This window comes from Physeter macrocephalus, chromosome 14, assembly GCF_002837175.3.
Source record: "Physeter macrocephalus isolate SW-GA chromosome 14, ASM283717v5, whole genome shotgun sequence".
NCBI classification, from domain to species: domain Eukaryota; kingdom Metazoa; phylum Chordata; class Mammalia; order Artiodactyla; family Physeteridae; genus Physeter; species Physeter macrocephalus.
Window position 1 is genome coordinate 61,735,489 of NC_041227.1, and position 22,476 is coordinate 61,757,964.

Sequence of the window (22,476 nt, forward strand, 5' to 3'; positions counted from 1 at the left end):
GCTCTGAATGTGCTGGGCTGTGGGAGGAGGGTACCGAGAGGGTAAAAAAGACCCAGAAGTTAGACGCTGGAAAGAAAACTCCATTATGCAGAAGTTTGTTCACAGTGTATAAGGTGAATGCCTTTTATTAAAAAATATCTTTTTAATATCTAACAGGGAAGTGGTGGGCCTCAGAATGTGCTGGGTGTTAGAAGGCACCTCAACATTTATTGAGCCCTTATTCTGTATCAGACTCACTGCTGGCAAAGTGATTTATATTGATTACCGTGCTAATCCTTGTGGAAGCCAGATAGTGGGTATTACTACGATGCCCTCAAGTTTGGAGACGTGAATGGTGGTCAAGATCACTCAGCTGGTACCCAGTGGAGCCAAACCTGGCTCTGTAACTCTAGGATCCCCTATAACACGCTAAGGATGTTGCCTCATAAAATAAACAGCTTTTCAGTCCAAATGCTTGTGAAGTTAAAGCTCTGTTGCAAGGAATCATCAAGGCACTGTGTACCAGTCATATGGGATTAGGGTCCATCTAATGACCTCGTTTTAACTTAATTACCTCTTTAAAGATTCTATCTCCAAATACAATCACATTCTGAGGTACTGAGGGTTAGCACTTCAACATATGAATTGAGGGGACACAATTCAGCCCACAATAAAGGATAAATTAATTTCCTCATTATTTCTTATGGTGTTGTTTTGGTTTTTAGCCACTTATTAAGGGGTTGTTTGCACTGTCCTTGAGTATTTTAAGGACAGTCCTGCAGTGATGTAAACACCTGTGTAGAAAAATAGCAACTGAGTCTGGTTTCTTGCTCTCAATGAGCTCATGCCTGTGGAGAGAGGTATGTGTTGGAAAAAATAGCAGGAAAAGCAGGTTTTAGAACTAGCTCTGCTACTAAACTTGCCTTGACACCTTGGGGAAATCCCTGTCCCTCTTGGGATGTTGGCCTAGAATGGGGGTTTTAAGCTCAAATGTCGACAAGAGCTGGATAGGTACAGTAAGTGCAGAAGCAAGTAGCTGTAACAACATAGGGAGTAGTGGAAACCCTGTTGATTTGGACAACATTCCACTTAATTTTCAGCTCCAACCAGTTGGTGCCAGGTTGAAATAAAGGCCCAGTGTTGCCAGGCCTTCTGAGTTTTCAAGAGAAATCTTCAATTCACATTTTAAATGAAATCTCCCAAATTTTAAATATTGGCAATTCAAATGTTTTCCTCCAAAGGATGAGGGTCAAACGTCTGGGCCAGCTGATTATCGTAGGGTCTTTCTTCCCTTAAGTGCTCTGATAAAACAAAAGACAGTACTATTGATTGACAGGCACTAAAAAGGAAGGGGACACACTTTAGTTCATATGGTCTAAGGATCCACACAGACAAGGAAACTCTAAGGGATGAAGCTTTCACATATCTGTCCTCTTTTCTGCAGACAGTAGCAGGGTTCTGAGGGCAGCATGAAAATTAATTGGGGTTAGGTTATTACGAGTCTAAACAGGTTGGAAATAAATTGAGTCAAGTTTTATTGATCTCTTTTATGGGTTTATTGTCAAACAGTATTATCTTACTGCTGAAACGGGGAGGAGGCTTAATTGTTTGCAGTGATGAAGTGCTTGAACCTCAGAGCTATTTGTGAAGTGGCTTTCTTCTCATAGAACAGAAGTTCTAGCTTAAGCCAATTTTCACAATCTAACTTCAAGAAGCATCCTAATAAATGAGCGTTCTGCTCACATGTTAGAAGCATTTGTTGGGATCTGGAGTGGCAAAGAAACGTTATTTCATAGGTCACGTGATGGATTGGTAATAGCTACCTGGAATGCTGTCCTGGGCAAAACCCCAAGGCCAGATCCCAGTCCAGTAAGGAAGGTGATATGATATTAGCCTCCTCTGTCCTGAGTATGGTGCATATTTGTCAATATTCTTAGAGTCTAAGTGACAGAAACCCAATCTCAGGCAAGAAAAATTGTTGGCTCATAGAATTCAGGACAGGATATTACCAAGAGAGGGGTAGAGATGCAGACGGGCCTCAGGAACAATAGTCCTGAACCAGAGACTTGCATGCCTCTGAGATACTCTCTGCCCCTTATTTCCATGTCTCTGAAATCTTCCATGTTTTCTTCACTCATGCAGAGCAGTTATCTCTACATGACAGGAATTATAGCCACCGACAGTTTCCAAAGTGTGCATTTCATGGCTTCCACCAAGGAGAGACTGCCTTATATACCCTTTGGTAACAAGCAGACACACACAAATTTTGGAGAGGGATTATGATTAGCCCAGTTTGGATTAAAAAATCACGGGAAATGACTGCTCAGCTCTGGACCAGTCCACTTTGAACAGGGGGTGGAATCATCTAAGAATATGTTAGTTTCCATGAGAACCATACATTTGGACTCGGTGGGAAGAGAGGTCTCCAGAGCAAAGACAGCATGAGGTACAGGACTTTCAAAATGATGAGTTTCTACCGAAAAGGGGATGGCCACGTGGCTGCCATCCCAGGGGGCAAAAAAGAGAAGAAGAATACCCTCCGAAATATGTGCCAACCTTATCTGGTAGCTATAGCCCCTCGCCATCATTTTTTGCCTCATCTGGGAAGAGAAATCCCCACCTAAATCCATAAGCTGTGCCTTCCAAATTCCAGTGAGCTGAAACAAAGTTATCATTCTAGCAGTTAACCAGGAATGTGCCTTCATTTTGTGGAAGAAATTCCTGCTCTGATGACCAACCTACTTAGCCATCTCCTCCCAAGGCAGGTGGCGGCCTGAGAATTCTGTGCCTGCTTCCTGAGGACTCTCCACCATGCAACGGCTGATGAAGTTCCGGGTCCTCTGGGGCATCCATAAATCCCTCTGTGGCCTCCACCCTGCCCCTCAGCGCCTGCGCTGCCGGTCTTTATCGGGAGTTGGAGCCCCAAGATGGAATGACTATGATACACCTGAGGAATTTAACTTTGCAAGTGATGTGCTGGACTACTGGACTCAAATGGAGAAGGTAAGGAGGCACCCATGATGGGGGGTGAGGACAGGATTGACCTCTTGCTCCTACTAGGTTGAGGGGCGCAGAACTAAGAATGGCTTCTGGCTAAGCTTACAAGTATCATGAAAAGCTTATGTTTTGGGCTTCAGTTCTCAGCCTGGACACTTCCTCAATTCTCTGAGCCCCAGTGGTTTTATCCGTGAAATGGGGATAATCTCATTTAAGAAACAAGACAGCAGGTGAAAGTATCTGGTACACAGTCAGATATTTGTGACCAAGTGTCAAGTTCTAATCACAGGTCAGCAAGTTGATGTTGGTCTGAACTCTCACCTTCAGCTACTGGAACTGTGAGTCTAACTAGAATTCATCTCATCACACTTGGGCTTGACTTCAGGCCACACCGAGATGGAGGGTACAGGCAACCTGACTGTGCACATGGACATCTGACCATGTAACAAAATCATGTCATCTATCTTCCTATGAGGATGGCAAGTACATCTGGAGTCTTCCCTATCAACTACCTACTTGAGCGTGTGGCTTTAGGGTGTGTCCAGAGAAACCTGTCCCTGTGGTCTCTGCAGAAAAATGCACGTTCTTGGTTTGTCTTTTACCAAGAGACAGACCAAGAGAGGAGCAGTGGTGACACTAGGAGTTGGGGTAGACAGTGGGTGGTGTTCCAGCTACTAAGTCCCAGCTGGTAATGTCCACATTGTGAAAACCCACTCAACACGGTCTTTGTACAGAAGAAAGAATTCACCTGAGATGGAGTCAGAGAGTTGATGTGTTTTTAATTTCCCATGAACATACATTCATATGTTAGTATTCAAAGCTTACATGCCTTTCATAGGGACTTTTTTCCTACCTCCATCTTTTTCCTTTTTCTGAATTTCCATAATAACTCCAAGGAAAATAGAGTTCTCCGTTATGGAGAGCCTTTTTTTTATGTGTCATGTCAAGCACTTTGCACTTAATATTCTGATTAGATGGACACTTTAATTATCCCCATTTTCCAGCTGAGGAAACTGAGGTTCCAAAGGTTCAAATAACCTAAAGAATTCACATACTTAATAAGTGAAGGAGCAGGATTTGGGTCCAGGCTGTCTGATTCTATAATCCACTGTTTAACCTGGTCTCACAATCTGATGATGTCCAAACATCTCTGCCTTCAGACTACACACTGACTTTCATCACTGCCCAGACCAAAACTCTGGTTAGACCTTTTGAATCATGAGAAATGGCTGGAGAGGCCATCATTTTTTTTCTGCATTTGTCTTCATAAAGTCCTTATTAGTTCACATATCAACCCTTGGATATTATCACCATGTAAATATTTGCCCAGGGAATGCCACGTCTTTGTTGGGTCATTGTCAATTCCTCCATCTCTCCAAATTTCTCCTACCCCCAGCATCTCCACCCCATTCATAGTCATTCTCACAACATTTCTGATCTGTTTCTACTTTTCCAATTGCCTTGATCATGATCAGTGTCTCTCTAGTGACGTATGGTGTCTGACACCTAGCAATCCCTCAGTACACATTTGTGGAATACATTAATTTTGAAACTTGCCTTATGAGCACTGTATGGATTGATGTTGCTCCCATGGAAGACCTTCTAGAGGGCATGCCACCATAGTCCACTCTGGCTTTCTGGGCCTCCCCTTACAACTTAACAAGCATCATTCATAAACTGATCCGTAGCCTAATCAACAACACAATCCAAACCATAACAAATAGACAGAATTTATTTTGACTCAATTTTCAACACATTTTACTTACTAAAAACGTTAAGTGAGAAATCCAACATTTTAATGTAACTTTTTTTAGCATAAGCCAGGCAACATACGTCCAGAGGTGGAATATAGTCACTCATTCAGGCCACCAATATACAACCCCTGACTATCCTTGGGAATTAAACTCTATATTACTCTAGGCTCCAAGGATACTACACTCCAACTGATTCATGGAGCAGCCTCCCAAGTCAATTCATGAGAGGTCACGTTCATGTCCAAAATCATTCATTCTGTCTCTTTGATACTGCATTCATTCATTCAGTTAGGAATTAGTGAGTACCTAACATGTGTTTTCGGGATACAAGTTTTTTACCTCTTCGGTTAGAATTATTCCTAGGTCTTTTATTCTTTTTGATGCAATTGTAAATGGGATTGTTTTCTTAATTTTCTCTGTGATAGTTAATTGTTAGTGTATAGAAATGCAACAGAACCCACACAGTTCAAACCTGTGTTGTTCAAGGGTCAACTGTATTTGCTTTATGCATTAGGTGCTCTTATGTTGGCTGCATATATATTTACAATTGTTATATCTTCTTGTTGGATTGATTCCTTTATCATTATGAAATGTCCTTCTTTGTGTCCCATTACGCTCTCTGTTTTATTTTTTTATTTCTATTTTTTAAAATTTATTTAATTTATTTATTTTTGGCTGTGTTGGGTCTTTGTTGCTGTGCGCAGGCTTTCTCTAGTTGTGGCGAATGGAGGTTACTCTTCGTTGTGGTATGCGGGCTTCTCATTGCAGTGTCCTCTCTTGTTGCGGAGCATGGGCTCTAAGAACACAGACTTCAGTAGGTGTGGCTTGTGGGCTGTAGAGTGCAGGCTCAGTAGTTGTGGTGCCCAGGCTTATTTGCTCCGCAGCATGTGGGATCTTCTAACCCCAGGGCTTGAACCTGTGTCCCCTGCATTGGCAGGTGGATTCTTAACCACTGTGCCACCAGGGAAGCCCCGCTCTTTGTTTTAAAGTCTATTTTGTCTGATATGTGTATTGGCACACCAGCTTTTTTTTTTTTCACTTCCATTTATATGGAATATTTTTTTCCATCCCCTCACTTTTTCAGTCTGTGTGTGACTTTAGATCCGAAGTGAGTCTCTTCACAAGATATAATGGGTCTTTTTTTTTTAATCAATTTAGCTACTCTATGTCTTTTGATTAGAATATTAATCCATTTATATTTAAGTAATTATTGCTAGGTATGTACTTATTGCCATTTTGCTGTTTTCTGGTTGTTTTGGTAGTTCCTTTTTTGTTCCTTTCTTCTTTTTTTCCTCTCTTCCCTTGTGATTTGATGACCATGTTTAGTATTATGCTTGAATTTCTTTCACTCTTCTGTGTGTGTACCTATTATAGGTTTTCGGTTTGTGGTTGTCATGACATATATATATATATATATGTTGTTTTTTTAAGTTGATGATCTCCTAAGGTCAAATGCATTCTAACCACCCTACATTTTTACTGTTCCCCCCCATGTTTGTTGTTTTTGATGACATATTTTACATATTTTTCTTTTGCATATCCATTAACTACTTATTGTGGGTATAGATGATTTTATTTCTTTGCCTTTTAACATTCCTACATAAGTGGTTCCTGATCTTGGAGAAGTGGCCTAATGTAGGAGATGTCCTATGGGCCCAGCAGCACACTCCCCTCTGGTAACCAGAGTTATATGCTCTAGGGTTATATGCTCTAGGGTTCCCCCTTCTGTAGGCTATGTTGGTCCTTCTGTTGTGGCATGGCCAACTACCGTGGGTGCACTGGTAGTCAAGGCTGGCCCCCAGACTGGTTGGCTGACATTTCCTGTCTCATGTAGTGGTTGCCAGCCTGTAGGCAAGGCTGGTTCCTGATGTGGCTGGCCATGTGGCCTGGGATGTTCCAGGGCTGATCTTGGCCCACTGATGGATAAAGCTGGATCCTGGGATAGCTGACCATGGGGTTGGGGCACCTGGAGCTGGGGTTGGCCCACCAGTAATTGGGGTCATCTTTAGATTTAATTTAACCCTGAATTTCCTTATTTATATTCCAGAGTTGTTCTTTTTTATTTATTCATTCAGTACATATTTAACGAACATTTACTATGTACCAGGTGCTCTTCTAAGCGCTTTGTAAAGAATTTAAAAGTTATCACTATTTTTTGTTGTGGTTTTATTGAGATATAATTGAAATATAATTATCACTGTTTTCCTAAAAAAACAAAACCCAGCAGTTTTTCAGGTCAAACTCAGCACACTAGCATGCATATCAAAATATTTAGACATAAAATCTGGGGTTTTCATTGCAGAAAAGCTTTTAGTAAAGGATTTAACTTTTTTTTTAATAGATAGGTTATTAAGATTTCTATTCATCAACTTTGGAAAGTTAAATTTTTTTAGCAATTTGTTCATTTCATTCAAAATGTCATAAAGTTATTTTTTGACATAAAGTTATTAATATTTTTATTATTGCTATTTTAATGTCTGTACGATTTGTAATAATGTATACTTTTTATTCTTGATACTTTTAATATGTTTATTCTCTTTTTTTTTTCTTGATAAGTCTTCCTAAGAGTTTACCAATTTTATAAATCTTTTCAAAACCAGTTTTGGTTTTACTGATATTCTCTCTTGTGTATTTGCTCTCCATTCCTTTGATGCCTACTGTTATCTTTATTATTTCTTTCCTTGTATCCTCCCTTGATTTAATTTGTTATTCTTTTTTTACCTTCTTGAAATAGAAGCTTATGTCCTTACTTTTAAGACTTCCTTCTTTTCCAATATATGCATTAAAAGTATAAATTTCCCACTAAGCACTCCTTTTAGGTACATTATACAAATTTTGATATGTCATATTTTAGTACCATTCTGTTCGAAATATTTTTTATTTGCCTTTTGATTCTTCTCTGGCCCATAGATTACATAGAAATGTATCAGTTAGTTTCCTGATAGTTGAGGTGGGTTTCTCATTGTCTTCTTATTAATGATTTCTAGCTTAATTCCATTGTGGTCAAAAAGCATACTCTGACTTTTGAAATTTCTGGAGGTTAGTAAATATTACAAATGCAATGGAAGAGAATGTGAGTTATATCATTGTTGGGGAAAGTGTTTTATCTATGTCAATTAGGATTTAAATTCTATGAAATCTATCATATTCTATCATTAATTTACAGAAATTATAGAAATTCTACTTGTATTTCATTTTAATTAAAAATAAGTCAAGCCCTTTCTATAGGCAGTAAATTCTTATGTGTTTCAACATTCAGAATCATTTCATTCATCAATCACATGAGTAATTGATCTACCTTTCCAATTTTCCTGCTTTATATTTTAGTTAGAGATTAACAAGTAGTAGCTATGTAGGTTTTTGTTTATTTAAATCAACTGTATTTATCTATAATTTACCTAGAATACAATTCACACACTTCATATGATAGTTCAATAAGTTTTAGAACATTTCAATCACCTCAAAAATTTCCTTTTTTCCTTTCCTAGTCAATACCCACCCATCCCCACCCTGAGCCCCAGGTAGACACTAATTTGCTGTCACTAGCCATTATATTTCTCTTTCCTAGGGCTTCATAGAAATGGATTAATATAGGATGCACTCTTTTGTGTCTGGTTTCTTTTACTCAGCATGTTTTTGAGATTCATTCATATTGTTTTGTGTATTACTTCTTCATTCCTTTTTATTGCTGAGTTAGTGTTTTATTTTTTAGATCTATTTCTCAATTTTCCTTTGGCTTCATACCTCACTGCATAAAACTTTAAATCTCATATCCAGTTTAAAGGTTGTGTTTTATCTTTTGAAAACATGCTAATCTTAATATCACATTATCAGATTAATTCTGAGCCCCCAAAACCATAAATGCTTAAGCAATATCTTCTTCAAGTTGCAAGAGTTAGGAGTCTAAAATTTTGTCTGAATAAAAACAAAAATTGTTTTTACCTTGATACCCCAAACTTTCTATCATTTTGTAAACTCATACAGAAATATTATATAATCTGTTCCCCTTATGTAGACAGTGCACAACTAGTCATTTATACTTGCTAACATTCCTTAATCTGTTGGAGAATATTTTTTTTCATAGCACTGATTTTTCCCTAGATATGAATATATGTATATACATATATCTGTGTGTCTGTATGCATGTATGTATGTATATAAGTCTTATCTCAGGTGAGACACACTCTTTTGTTCCAATCATATAAGGCAAAGATGGTAGGATCATGTTTGCACATATGTGGGATTAATATGTTTATTCTCTTTTTTTTCTTGATAAGTCTTCTTAAGAGTTTACCAATTTTATAAACCTTTTCAAAACCAGTTTGGGTTTTACTGATATTCTCTCTTGTGTATTTGCTCTCCATTCCGTTGATGCCTACTATTATCTTTATTGTTTCTTTTCTTGTATCCTCCCTTGATTTAATTTGTTATTCTTTTTTTAGCTTCTTGAAATGGAAGCTTATGTCCTTACTTTTAAGCTTTCCTTCTTTTCCAATATATGCATTAAAAGTATAAATTTCCCACTAAGCACTCCTTTTAGGTACATTATACAAATTTTGATATGTCATATTTTAGTACCATTCTGTTCGAAATATTTTTTATTTGCCTTTTGATTCTTCTCTGGCCCATAGATTACATAGAAATGTATCAGTTAGTTTCCTGATAGTTGAGGTGGGTTTCTCATTGTCTTCTTATTAATGATTTCTAGCTTAATTCCATTGTGGTCAAAAAGCATACTCTGACTTTTGAAATTTCTGGAGGTTAGTAAATATTACAAATGCAATGGAAGAGAATGTGAGTTATATCATTGTTGGGGAAAGTGTTTTATCTATGTCAATTAGGATTTAAATTCTATGAAATCTATCATATTCTATCATTAATTTACAGAAATTATAGAAATTCTACTTGTATTTCATTTTAATTAAAAATAAGTCAAGCCCTTTCTATAGGCAGTAAATTCTTATGTGTTTCAACATTCAGAATCATTTCATTCATCAATCACATGAGTAATTGATCTACCTTTCCAATTTTCCTGCTTTATATTTTAGTTAGAGATTAACAAGTAGTAGCTATGTAGGTTTTTGTTTATTTAAATCAACTGTATTTATCTATAATTTACCTAGAATACAATTCACACACTTTATATGATAGTTCAATAAGTTTTAGAACATTTCAATCACCTCAAAAATTTCCTTTTTTCCTTTCCTAGTCAATACCCACCCATCCCCACCCTGAGCCCCAGGTAGACACTAATTTGCTGTCACTAGCCATTATATTTCTCTTTCCTAGGGCTTCATAGAAATGGATTAATATAGGATGCACTCTTTTGTGTCTGGTTTCTTTTACTCAGCATGTTTTTGAGATTCATTTATATTGTTTTGTGTATTACTTCTTCATTCCTTTTTATTGCTGAGTTAGTGTTTTATTTTTTAGATCTATTTCTCAATTTCCATTGGCTTCAAACTTCACTGCATAAAACTTTAAATCTCATATCCAGTTTAAAGGTTGTGTTTTATCTTTTGAAAACATGCTAATCTTAATATCACATTATCAGATTAATTCTAAGCCCCCCAAGCCGTAAATCCTTAAGCAATATCTTCTTCAAGTTGCAAGAGTTAGGAGTCTAAAATTTTGTCTGAATAAAAACAAAAATTGTTTTTACCTTGATACCCCAAACTTTCTATCATTTTGTAAACTCATACAGAAATATTATATAATCTGTTCCCCTTATATAGACAGTGCACAACTAGTCATTTATACTTGCTAACATTCCTTAATCTGTTGGAGAATATTTTTTTTCATAGCACTGATTTTTCCCTAGATATGAATATATGTATATACATATATCTGTGTGTCTGTATGCATGTATGTATGTATATAAGTCTTATCTCAGGTGAGACACACTCTTTTGTTCCAATCATATAAGGCAAAGATGGTAGGATCATGTTTGCACATATGTGGGAAATAATTTCTGGAGGATTATACACCAAACAATTATCAGTGTTGACCTCCAGGGAGTGAAAATGTGATGACAAATTTGAAGAAATTTTTCTGTTAGTAAGATTGTGCATTGCCTGAACTTTTACTCTGAACATGCTTTGTTTGGGGAATTAAAAAAACTTTAAAAAATCATTTTACTTGGGGAAAATAAAAAACTTGATTTAAACAAGAAAATGAAAATTGTCCATAAACATTTAAAACTGTTTACATACATGTGTATATGTATGTCTTGTTCACCATTGTATCCTTTTGGTCTAAGAACAGTGCCTAAGAAATAATGAGAACTTGGCAAATATATATTGAATGAATGAATGGATACTATTATATAAATTTGGATTTAATATAAATATGGTGTTGCTTTTCTAAATTGATATTGTATTATAAGATTTTTACTGCAAAAATATTCTGAAAGTTTTCTTGATTGGTTTTATCATATTCAATAACATGGAAGTAACAATTCTGTCAACAGCATATAGTTGAATTCTAGTTTTTTTATCCATTTTGCCAATCTAGTTCTATTGATTGGGGTATTTCATTCACTTACATTTAAAGTAATTACTGATAAGGATGATTTACTATTGCCATATTGTTAATTGATTCCTTGGTGTCACAGCTTTTGTGTCCCTCAGTTCATCCCTTACTGCCTTCCTCTGTATTTAGTTGATTTTTTGTAGTGTTATGTTTTGTTTTTCTTTTCATTTCCTTTTGGGAATATTCTGTAGATAATTTCTTTGTGATTACCATTGGGATTACATATAACATTCCAAATTATAACACTTAATTTTAAACTAATAACAACTTAACTTCATTCACATACAAAACCCTACTGTTTTCCAGTTCCCTTGCACCTTCCTATATTATGTTATTGATTTCACAAACTATATCTTTACATATTGTCTACCCATTAATATAGATTTATAATTATTTTTTATGCTTTTGTGGTTTCCATACGGTGAAAGAATAAAAAGTGAAGTTATGAACCAAAATTATAACAATACTGTTTTTATATTTGTCTTTATCTTTATTAAAGAACTTTATACTTTTATATTTAAGTTACTCTCTAATGTCCTTTCATTTCAACTTAACTCCTTTTAACATTTCTTATAGGGAAAGTCTAAGGATAATGAACTCCCTCAGTGTGTTTTTTTTTTAATCTGAGAATGTCCTAATTTCTCCCTCATTTTAAAAAAACTTTTAAATTTATATTGGAGTATAGCTGATTAACAATGTTGTGACAGTTTCATGTGCACAGTGAAGCAACTCAGCCATACATATCCTCCCTCATTTTTGACGGACAATTTTGCTAGATATAGAATTTTTGGTTGACAGTTTTTTCTTCCTTATCACTTTAAATATATAATCTCACTGCCTTCTGGTCTTCAATCCACTGGTAATCTTATTAAGAATTTCACCTGATGAGTCAGTTTTCTCTTGCTGCATTTAAGATGCTCTCTTGTCTTTGTCTTCTGTAGTTTGATTGTAATGTCTCTCTTTAGGTGTCTGGGTTTTCCTGCTTGGAGTTCATTGAGCCTCTTGTATTTGTCTCTCCATGCCTTTCCTCAAATTTGAGAAGTTTTTAGCCATTATTACTTCAGATAAGTTCTATGCTCCATTTTCTCTCTTTCTTCTCCTTCTGATATTCCCATAATGTGTATATTGGTCTCTTTGATTGTGCCCCATAAGTTTCTTAGGCTCTGTTCATTTTTCTTCTTGTATTTTTCTTTTTGCTCTCCTGACTCAATAATTTTAGATGACTTGTCTTCAAGTTTACTGATTCTTTGTTCTGCTTACTCAAGTCTGCTGTTGAGTCCCTTTGTGAAGTCTTCAATTCAGTTATTGTATTTCTCAGCTCCAGAATTTCTGTTTGGTTCTTTTTATAATGTGTATCTCTTTGTTGATATTCTCATTTTGTGCATATATTATTTTCCTGATTTGCTTTAGTTCTTTGTGTTTTCCTTTAGCTCTTTCAGTGTATTTAAGACAGTCATTTAAAAATCTTTGTCAGGGGGCTTCCCTAGTGGCGCAGTGGTAGAGACTCTGCCTGCCAATGCAGGGGACACGGGTTCGAGCCCTGGTCTGAGAAGATCCCACATGCCACAGAGCAACTAGGCCCGTGAGCCACAACTACTGGGCCTGCATGTCTGGAGCTTGTGCTCCGCAACAAGAGAGGCCGCGACAGTGAGAGGCCCGTGCACCGTGATTAAGAGTGGCCCTCGCTCACTACAACTAGAGAAAGCCCACGCACAGAAACGAAGACCCAACACAGCCAAAAATAAATAAATAAAATTTTTTTAAAAAATCTTTGTCTAGTAACTGCAGCCTATGTCTCTTTAGGGTCAGTTTCTGGAGATTCATGTTGTTACTTTGAATAGGCTGCTTCTCTTTTTCTTTGTAGACCTTGTGATCTGTTGTTAAAAATTGGATATTTAAAAAATATAGCCTCCTCTCTCAGTCTTTGCAGACTGGCTCCATGCAGGGAAAGACCTTCAACATATAATCTGCTCAGTATGAAAACTTAAGGTCTTCTCTGGCATGTGTCTTTCCTGGTCCTGTGCATGTGCTTTTTTCTTTTTTTTTCTAGCTTTGACTGCTCTTTAAAGTTTTAACTTTCTTAAAAGTCTGCTTCCTCTGGGGGACTTAAATATTCTATTCTTTCTTTGTCTGTAGTCTCTAATCCCTAGATAACCAGAGGTCTACAGTGTCCACACACTGTGACATGTGCCACTGTTTTCAGATACCTCCAGTATGCCATAATACCCATCTGAGCTCCAAGTCAGTCAAGACAGAAACCAGTGCCTAAGTCCGCCTCCAGACAAGCCAAAACGTTGCACACAAGTTTCAATCTTTTTCATCTATCCTAGGGGAGGGGCTGGGAATTGGGTGGCTTCCTCTGACTACACTGTACCACATTAGAGAGAAGTTGGTGCAAGAATAAGCAAAATCACCACAAAATTTCTTACCATTTTGGTTATGACTTTTTATTGTTTGGGCATTTGTTAGTTGCTGTGGATTTGTGACTCTTTAACTTAAGGTCTTCTCTGGCATGTGTCTTTCCTGGTCCTGTGCATGTGCTTTTTTCTTTTTTTTTCTAGCTTTGACTGCTCTTTAAAGTTTTAACTTTCTTAAAAGTCTGCTTCCTCTGGGGGACTTAAATATTCTATTCTTTCTTTGTCTGTAGTCTCTAATCCCTAGATAACCAGAGGTCTACAGTGTCCACACACTGTGACATGTGCCACTGTTTTCAGATACCTCCAGTATGCCATAATACCCATCTGAGCTCCAAGTCAGTCAAGACAGAAACCAGTGCCTAAGTCCGCCTCCAGACAAGCCAAAACGTTGCACACAAGTTTCAATCTTTTTCATCTATCCTAGGGGAGGGGCTGGGAATTGGGTGGCTTCCTCTGACTACACTGTACCACATCAGAGAGTGGGTGGTGCAAGAATAAGCAAAATCACCACAAAATTTCTTACCATTTTGGTTATGACTTTTTATTGTTTGGGCATTTGTTAGTTGCTGTGGATTTGTGACTCTTTTCTAAATTCCTACAAAGCCAACTTAGTCTATTGTTGTTTACTTGATGTTTTTGTGAGGGGAAAAAGGCCCTGGAGCTTCCAAGACTGACTTCTTGCACCTCTAGAGGTACCTTAATTTAAAAAATAATTTCCCCAAATATTCAGGAATTAAATTATCCTCTTTTATTTTGTTGTAATAATAATAACAACAGTAATTTTATTGAGCACCTACTATATGCCAGGCACTGTTATACACACTTGACCTTTTAAAATAATTAATTTGAACTTTACTACCTTCTAGGTAGTATTATTATACCCTTTTCATAGGTGAGAAAACTGAGGCACAGAGGGTAACCTACTGTCCATGTGGAACTAAGAGAGACACATGGGGAATAAATTATAATCTTTATTAAGTAACATGAAAGCTCTTCATGGTTTTATGTGACTTAAGAGGAGGGGGTTACAGTAGACCAGAAGAAGTTGGCTGGATCACACCTCCCCCCAGCTTCTCTTGGCACTATAAATGCTTTAAAATGGGATCTCAGACCTTGAGCTACACTCACAGTGGAGTGTGACTGTGGTAGTGGATTGGCCAAATTAGTGCCCCTTTCCTTTGAAGCAGGAAATAACATGTAGCATATGATCCTAACCAGGAAGGCAAGAGAGGCCCAAACCCAGCCCTGTGGTGGGTGAATAATCAAGGGGATGAAGTGAAGTGGAGTTTCAGAGAGATGACAGACTTAACCCGTCGTGCAGCCAACGTCTTCACACAGACCTGTGGCCTGCAGGAGGGAGACCATCTAGCCTTGATTCTGCCTCGAGTGCCTGAGTGGTGGCTGGTGATTGTGGGCTGCATCCGAACAGGTCAGTGACCCAAGCAGACCTTTGGGCTCACCTAGAGCCAGTTTGTCCTGAAATATTAGGTGCTTTCTCTTCCCCCCAATTTTTCTTCTTCACAGTCTTTCTTTTCCTCAGACTCACTCAAATATTATTTTACTCCTTCTCATCCACTCTATCCCTTATATGCACACCCTCTCAAACACAATGTCATAATTCTCTCTCTCTCTCTCTCTCTCACACACACACACACACACACACACACACACACTTTCTCTTACACGGTCTCAGACATTCTGCTTCTTTATAAGATTCATCAATTGTTAACGTTTTGCCATATTCGAGCCCTCTCTCCCAGTGAGTCATTTAAGAATCAGTTGCAGACACTGTGACACCCATAAACACCAGATAAACACTGGAGCATGCATCTGCTAAGATCCAAGACATTTCCTTCACATAACCACAGTAGAGTTATCACACAAGAAGTTTAACAGTGATGCAATATAGTTACCTGATATACATCCATTGTCAAAATTCCTCACTTGTCCCAATAATGTCCTTTATAGCATTTATTTGGTTTAAATCAAAAATCCAGGGCTTCCCTGGTGGCACAGTGGTTGGAATCCGCCTGCCGATGCAGGGGACACGGGTTCGTGCCCCGGTCCGGGAAGATCCCACATGCCGCGGAGCTGCTGGGCCCGTGAGCCATGGCCGCTGAGCCTGCGCGTCCGGAGCCTGTGCTCCACAACGGGAGAGGCCAGAAAAGTGAGAGGCCCGCGTACCACACACACACAAAAAAAAATCCAGTGCATTGCATTTAGTTGTTATATGTCCCCTGTCTCCTTTAATCTAGAATGTTTCTCTACATTCTACACTGTCTACATGATGATGACAATTTTGAAGCGTCTAAGCCAGTTGTTTTGCAGAAGGTCCATCAAAATTTGTATTTCTGACTCCTTCTTCATGATTACCTTCAGGTTAGACGTTTTTAGCCCAGGTACTGGAAGGGCAATTATGTGTCTTCCTTGGTGCATCACATTGGGGATACATAAAGTTGGTTTGCCCTAATATCATTGATATTGTTTTATCACTTTAGAAAGGTAGTATCCACCTTTGTAAAGGTACCTTTTCCTTTCATACTTAGTAAGCAATCTGTCATGTAATATTTATGGGACTGTGTGAATATCCTGTTCCCCAACTGTCTTTCACCTTATGGTTTGAGAATCCACTGATGATTCTTGACTGAATTGAATATTTTAATGGTGGTCTTTTATTAGGATTTTCTATTTATATCATTCCGTCTACATTTATTAGTTGGCATTCTTCTATAGAGATTTTCCTTTCCCTTTTAATTGCTTATCTGTGCAATAATCTACATAATCAGTATGGGACTCATGGATCCTTTTTGAATCACTTCAGTTTTTGTATAATGCATGCTCATACAACATGTCGTGCTCTTGGTCACGTATCCTCTGTCTCATGTTTTCTCACAAATAGTTGATTAATCCATCAAGATCAAGAAATAACAGCAGTGGCTGAGGGAGTATAGAGAAGCCATGCCATCTGTCTAGTGAAGAGACGGTCCATGAGAAACCCAAGACATGAGTTGAGACCTCTGGGATAAGAAGAATTAAAGAGGAGTAGAAGCAAAGGACGGAAATTCCAAGAATGGTCATAGCACATGGAAATGCTTAGAGTCAGGAGTAGCCGATACGAAGAATGGTCATCTTGAAATAGAGAATAGAGTTGTGCGAGGGAAGATGGAGCCTGTGCAGTGCCCTCCAAGTCAGGATGGGGAATGTGGTGTTTTCCTGGAGAGAGGGTCCAGGTGTTAGTGAAGAGAAGAAATGTGGAGGGAGAAAGTCAGTGCTCTGTGGAACTAAGCAGGCTAATCATACGGAAGGTGGGTAGTAGGAAGACTCAGGACAGGGCATGTGGTGGGGAAGTTAGCATGCAGGAGGGGCACACAAAGATTTGAGCTAATTGTTGGCGACAGAAGATGGAAGTGAAAGTAGCAAAGTTCAAAGGACATTGTAGCTAACTTTGGGTATGACGAACGAAGGAAAGAGAGGAAATTCAAGATGACACAAAGATGATGACAAGAGATGACAAGAGATTCACGATGACAGAGAAGGAAGTGAGAGGAGGAAAATGGGGGCAGGGAGGCAGTGTCAGGGACACTGTCCTACTTGTATCTTTCCCAGATCCTGTGTAAATTTGTATAAAGAAGGACTCACCTGTCTACTGGCTAGATCCATTTAGAGTAGAAATGATTAGGGCAGGCTTTTCAAATTTTAATGTGCATAGAAATCCCTTGGAGATCTTGTTAAAATGCAGATTCTGATTCAGTAAGTTTGGGGTGGGGTGTGAGATTCTGGGTCCTAGGTGGTGTTGATGCTGTGGACCATCCTGTGCATACCAAGAAGTTAGGGGATTTCTATGCAGATAAACCATGTCTGACAGCCAAGGTTGTGAGGCTGTGAGAGGTACCAGAACAAGCAGTTTCTTTCTCATCCCTAGGGATCATCTTCATGCCAGGGACCACCCAGATGAAAGCCAAGGACATTCTCTACCGACTACAAGTGTCTAAAGCCAAGGGCATCGTGACCACAGACACCCTTGCCCCAGAGGTGGATTCTGTCGCTTCTGAGTGTCCTGCTCTGAAAACCAAGCTCCTGGTGTCTGACCACAGCCGTAAAGGGTGGCTGGACTTCCGATCACTGATTAAGTGAGTTTCTGGTCTGACGAGTGTGCTTTCTGAGGAATGGCAGGAGAAAGCCACTCACTGCCAAGCGCTGGTAGAGAAGCAGCCAGTGGGAGGAAGCTCACCAGGTCTGAGCTTCTCTTCACAGCTATGTCACTGATTTGCTGTGTAACCTTGGGCTAGTTCCCTCTCCTCTCTTGGCTGCAATTGTTTTATGAATAAAATGAGGAAATTGAACTTCTGTGGCTCCCTCACTAAAGTATAATCACCCCTGTGCAAAGGAGATGTGTAAAGTCAGAGGGTTATTGTGTTGCATTTTCCTTGTAGGTGGGGAATCTGAATATTATTTTAATGTAAATAATTAGCAATTAAAGAAATTGAACGAAAGGTTAAGATGAATTTTTACGGTGAAACTTGAGACTGAGGAAGAAATGACCGGCAGCTTTGGGAGCAAACACTTTCCATGTCCTAGGGGGTGGGTGTCTATAGGGACACCTTGAAGGAAAAGTTAGAGAAGTGCTGAAGGTAAGAAAGACCCCTCCACCTCCAAAACTCTGATTCCGCAAGCCTTCAGGCATTTTTCATATCACACACAAACCATGCTGGATTTGTTCTCTTGAAGTAATTCCACAGTTTTTAAAGCTCTTTACTTCAACCCCCAAGGGCAAATATTACAGTGAAATCACATCTTATGCTAGATTCTAAAGTCAGAGAATTAGATTAAAATAGCTTAAACAAAGAATACTCATTAAAACTCGCCTAAATTGCCCAGACTCAGTATGGTATCATTTCTCCACAAGAGCCAGTGCTCAATCCAGCACTGGGATTACTTGCAGCCTCTCTGACTGAGTACTATAGGAAGCTTGCATTTACAATTGTAATAGGCCCAAGAAAGAGACTCTCAGCCAAGGAGAAGCTCCCCAGAACCAAGGCAGATGGAGGGAGCTACAGATTCTACCTTCCACCTCTAGCTCATGCTAGGGCAGATGTACATATATATATTCTTTATACTCTCATTCCCCCTAGCTTTCTCTTTCCCACCCTTCAACACCAAGTTTATGAGGTTAAATTCCTGTAAAGTTAGTCTGTGTAAAATACACGGTTAGCAGTGTGACTAAAAGCATAGTATATGGATCACACTGTCTGAATTTGAATCTTAGCTCTGCAACTTGCTGGCTATATGTCTTCAGGTAAGTTACTTAACCTCTCTGAGCCTCAGTTCCCTCATCTACAAAATGGGCATAAAAGCAGTACTTACCTCTTAGGGTTGCTCTGAAGATTGAATGAGTTCTTATTTGTAGATCATTTAGAGCATTGTCTGGAATCATTGGCAATACTATTTCAATGTTTTTTAAATTAAAAATAATACATCATATTTTCCCCACTTTTTAAAATGAAGAAATGTCAGTCCATCTATCCAAGTCACCCATAAACTTTGTTTGGTGCCTGATACTGGGAGTTGCAGACCCCAGTTTTCTGACTCCAAGCCTCATATTGCTTCTTTTGCTTCCCCAGAGGATGGAAAAACAGGAAACATGACTTCTGTCCTCTTGTATTCAATCCCTTTGCAGGTCAGAATCCCCAGTTCACACCTGTATTAAGTCAAAGACCCTGGACCCAATGGCCATCTTCTTCACCAGTGGGACCACAGGCTTCCCCAAGATGGCAAAGCACAGCCATGGACTTGCTTTGCGATCTGTCTTCCCTTCATGGTAGGAGAGAGGGCACCAGCTTCGAAGCTGGGCCACACGTCTGGGCTGAAGTGCGCATGTGTATGTGTATGTGCCGGGAAAGGAACTCCTGGTGGAATTGACCCCTTGCTGTTTATCCTTTCTGCTCTCTTCGGTTCAGACCCCTAAGGGTGTGAGAAGTATAGACTCCGTATGAGTGTTTGCTGACAGAGGCATCTGAATGACAAAGGAGGCACATTTGGGTCCTGCCTGAGCACCTCCACAGGAGGCACGGAGGAGATGTGGGTGGGAACAGCAGGCATTCTGCAAACCACACAAACGACAAGCCCCTGTGTCCCCGTCAGTAGCTCCAGGGTTTGGTGGGGAAAGATAAAATGCTCCAGCAATGTGACCTTACGTGACAGGTCCTCTCCTCTCCTTGATTGTGGACAAATTCGGCATAGAGTTTCCCAGTCGTGAACTGTTAGGGAAAAATAATACCTGGAACTAAGCCACACCAGGCCACTGCCCTAACCTGGAACAAACATAGAGGCTGAAGCTGGGTTAACCATTTAATCTATTTTAAACCAAACTCTTCTCCCTTCTCCCCATCCCCCAACTAGTAATAGTCAAACCAGACCACATTCTATATACTTTGTACCTTATTAACCAGACCAGGGGGACAGAGGAGGCTTTTGTAGACAGTTGGTATCTGTGCTAATGATAACAACTGAGTAGCAAAATCCTGGAGGAATGGGGGTGGAGAAAAGGGAAGGATCGTATAGTACTCAGAATAGTATCTGAGGCCAACTGTATTTTGGAGTTAGCAGGAAATTACTGCAGCTGAAGACGTCTGATGTCCTCTGGTGCCTATCAGGCACAGGCTGGATTCTGGCTGTCCTGGGGTCCCTGCTTGAACCATGGACAGCGGGGTCTACAGTCTTTGTCCATCATCTGCCCCAGTTTGACCCCAAGGTCATTGTACAGGTAAGAAGACGAACCTTCCGATATCAACATACTCCCAGAAGAAATGCATTTCGAGTTCAAAAACTGGATCCAACTGAGAAAATACTTTATCTAGCAAAGAAGCCTCTTAGCATAATATAACCCTGGCTCTGGGTTTCTGAAATGTGAAGGACTGACTCAATCATTGTATCAGAATTACATCAAGAGGTAACTTTGAAGAAAACACATATTCCAAAGCTTTCCCTAGACCTATGGATCAGACTTTGTGGACCTGGGAACCAGAATATACATTTTGAGAAATGAAAGCAAACAGAACAAGCTCAGATCTCCTGGATCCTGGATCCTGGCTCTACCAGGGCCAGGTAGCTGGTGTGTGAAAGTTGTATTTGTGTGGCTACTCAATTTAATGACGTATTTAGAAACAAAGGTGTTGGAATATGACAGGTCTAGTTTTGTATCCCATGATTGACATTTATTAGTTGTTTCCTTACCACTCTGAGTTTCAGTTTCCTTATCTGTAAAATGAGAGTCTTAATGTTTACTATCTCCACAGAATTGTTGGGAATATTAATGAGATGACATAGGAAAGGTGTTAAAGTGCTTAGCCCTGAAACTAGCACAGAGCGAACACTCAGTAAGTGGTAGCAGTTGCTGTTATGCATACACCATGATAATAACTGAGGTCACCTGCGTGAACTCCGTCAACGTATTTCTCTTCACTTAAAAATTGTCGTTGTGTCTCCACTTACTCCCCTGCTTTCTATCTCAGAAGCAGACCTGCCCCTTCACCTCTCAACGTCCAGCTCCCTCCCGACAACTGCTGCCGATCCTGTTCTTTTCCCTGCCCTTCTGTTTGGAGCCCCTCTCTATTAATCTTTAACTCATTAAACCTTTTCTCCTGTATTTTCAGTCTCTCACTTTTCATTGACTCTACTCAATTGTTGGGAATATTAATGAGATGACATAGGAAAGGTATGTAAAGTGCTTAGCCCTGAAACTAGCACAGAGAGAACACTCAGTAAGTGGTAGCAGTTGCTGTTATGCATGCACCATGATAATAACTGAGGTCACCTGCGTGAACTCCGTCAACGTATTTCTCTTCACTTAAAAATTGTCGTTGTGTCTCCACTTACTCCCCTGCTTTCTATCTCAGAAGCAGACCTGCCCCTTCACCTCTCAACGTCCAGCTCCCTCCCGACAACTGCTGCCGATCCTGTTCTTTTCCCTGCCCTTCTGTTTGGAGCCCCTCTCTATTAATCTTTAACTCATTAAACCTTTTCTCCTGTACTTTCAATCTCTCACTTTTCATTGACTCTACTCCCTCAGTCCATAAACATATTCAAAGTTTCTCATCCTAAGAACACCTTCCCTTCACCCTGGTACACCTTGGACCAGCCCCGTCTCTCCTCCCTTAAGGTCAAGTTGCTCCACAGAACATTCTCCACTTGCTACAGCTACCGCCTGTTCCCCCGGCTTAGTCCTGAACTCTGTAGTCATCCAAGGCTCTGCCCTCAACTTTCCCTCCCCTCTAAGCAGCTTCCTTTACTTCCATTTCTCCAGCAGGTACATCCACTCAGGTGGCTCTCAAAACTGTCCAGTCTTCTCTCTCCAGGCTAGTTCCCCCCTGTTTTTCTGCTGGCTGGTTAAGTTCATCTCATCATCCCTCCAGCACCTGAAACTGTACCTCCCACTTCTCATTCCCTGCCCCTGTGTCAATATCTGCCTCTCCGTCATTATTTTCTGCCTGCATCCTGCCAGTCTCGGAGGCATAGAACTGCACAAACCACAATGAATCCACCTCTCTCCTTCCCCCACCCGGTCTAATTCTCCTTCCCCTACAAGGGGTGTCCCCAAAGTCTCAGTGTATTTTAAGCTTGAATTATTTCAAAGAATTGAGTCTACAAATTTATCCCAAATCCTGCATTTGAAAGTTCAATTGTTTAATTGACTTTACAATTATTACTTTCGTTAATTTTTAAAAATAAACTTTTTAAATTACTTGGTTTCAGTCTCTCCTATTGAAGATGAGAGATAGTGACTAAAAAGAAACATGTTA

General features: G+C 39.4%; 1 pseudogene; it reads left to right on the plus strand.

Moving 5' to 3' along the window:
* The first annotated feature begins 2,790 nt into the window (after nucleotides 1-2,790).
* Nucleotides 2,791-22,476, plus strand: part of LOC112064823 (acyl-coenzyme A synthetase ACSM1, mitochondrial-like) — a 162,455-nt pseudogene continuing 142,769 nt past the window's right edge.